Here is a 2,087-nt window from a genome sequence, read left to right on the forward strand (position 1 = left end):
AGGTCTAAGCTTGGGGGAGCTGATACGTCCATTTTGCATCATGCTTTTATATCGATATTTATTGCATTATGGGCTGTTATTATACATTATGTCACAATACTTATGCCTATTCTCTCTTATTTTACAAGGTTTACATGAGGAGGGAGAATGCCAGCAGCTGGAATTCTGGGCTGGAAAAGGAGCAAATATTAGAGACCTATTCTGCACAACTCCATAAGTCCTGAAACTCCACGGAAATAATTTTTGGAAATAATAAAAAATACTGAGCGAAGAAAATACCAGAGGGGACCCACACCCTGGGCACGAGGGTGGGGGCACGCCCTACCCCCTTGGGCACGCCCCCCTGCCTCGTGGGCCCCCTGGTGGCCCTCCGGTGCTCATCTTCTGCTATATGAAGTCTTTCGTCCGAAGAAAAATCAGAAAAAAGCTTTCGGGACGAGACTCCGCCGCCACAAGGCGGAACCTTGGCGGAACCAATCTAGGGCTCTGGCGAAGCTGTTCTGCTGGGGACACTTCCCTCCAGGAGGGGGAAATCATCGCCATCGTCATCACCAACGCTCCTCTCATCGGGAGGGGGCCAATCTCCATCAACATCTTCACCAGCACCGTCTCCTCTCAAACCCTAGTTCATCTCTTGTATCCAATTCTTGTCTCTAAGTCTGAGATTCGTACTTGTAGGTTGCTAGTAGTGTTGATTACTCCTTGTAGTTGATGCTAGTTGGTTTATTTGGTGGAAGATCATATGTTCAGATCCTATATGCATATTAATACTCCTCTTATTATGAACATGAATATGCTTTGTGAGTAGTTATGTTTGTTCCTGAGGACATGGGAGAAGTCTTGCTATTAGTAGTCATGCGAATTTGGTATTCGTTCGATATTTTGATGAGATGTATGTTGTCTCTCCTCTAGTGGTGTTATGTGAACGTCGACTACATGACATTTCACCATTATTTGGGCCTAGAGGAAGGCATTGGGAAGTAATAAGTAGATGATGGGTTGCTAGAGTGACAGAAGCTTAAACCCTAGTTTATGCGTTGCTTCGTAAGGGGCTGATTTGGATCCATATGTTTCATGCTATGGTTAGGTTTACCTTAATACATCTTTTGTAGTTGTGGATGCTTGCAATAGGAGTTAATCATAAGTGGGTTTCTTGTTCAAGTAAGGGCAGCACCCAAGCACCGGTCCACCCACATATCAAATTATCAAAGTACCGAACGCGAATCATATGAACGTGATGAAAACTAGCTTGACAATAATTCCCATGTGTCCTCGGGAGCGCTTTTCTCTATATAAGAGTTTGTCCAGGCTTGTCCTTTGCTACAAAAAGGATTGGGACATCTTGCTGCACTTTATTTACTTTTGTTATTTGTTGCTCGTTACAAATTATCTTATCACAAAACTATCTGTTACCTATAATTTCAGTGCTTGCAGAGAATACCTTGCTGAAAACCGCTTATGATTTCCTTGTGCTCCTCGTTGGGTTCGACACTCTTACTTGTCGAAAGGACTACAATAGATCCCCTATACTTGTGGGTCATCATTCCTCCTTGCTTTCCAAGTTGAAACCTTCACTGCTGCTTACTGGCAGCTCAGCCTCCTCGCCGGCGACCCTTCTTCTTGCAACGCCACCTCCTCACTGGCTACCCTTCTTCTTGCAGCGCCGCCTCCTCGCCGGCGACCCTTCTTCTTGTAGTGCCGCCTCCTTGCCGGCGACCCTTCTTCTTGCTGCGTGGCCTCCTCGCCGCCAACCCTTCTTCTTGCTGCGCGGACTTGTCCATATGATCAGGTAATCCACACCCCACCCACACCATCCTCCTCATTTCCCGTCCCACATGCCCCGACCGACGGCGCTACACCTTCTGCCGAAATCACTACCCTCCTCCTCCAATTAAGCATCGCCCACAGCCATCTTGCACGCAGTATAATGTGGAGCTCAGTAGCATACGGCTGCACGCGTGTACGAGGTCGCTATGGCTACCATGCATGCCGACCGCCAAATCTTGGAGGAGCACCTCGTCTTCAAGGCCACCGTCGACACCGCCACACGGTTGTCTACTCTAAAATATAGTTCATGATGTTTTCTC

This window comes from Triticum aestivum, chromosome 5D (genome assembly GCF_018294505.1).
Source record: "Triticum aestivum cultivar Chinese Spring chromosome 5D, IWGSC CS RefSeq v2.1, whole genome shotgun sequence".
NCBI classification, from domain to species: Eukaryota; Viridiplantae; Streptophyta; class Magnoliopsida; order Poales; family Poaceae; genus Triticum; species Triticum aestivum.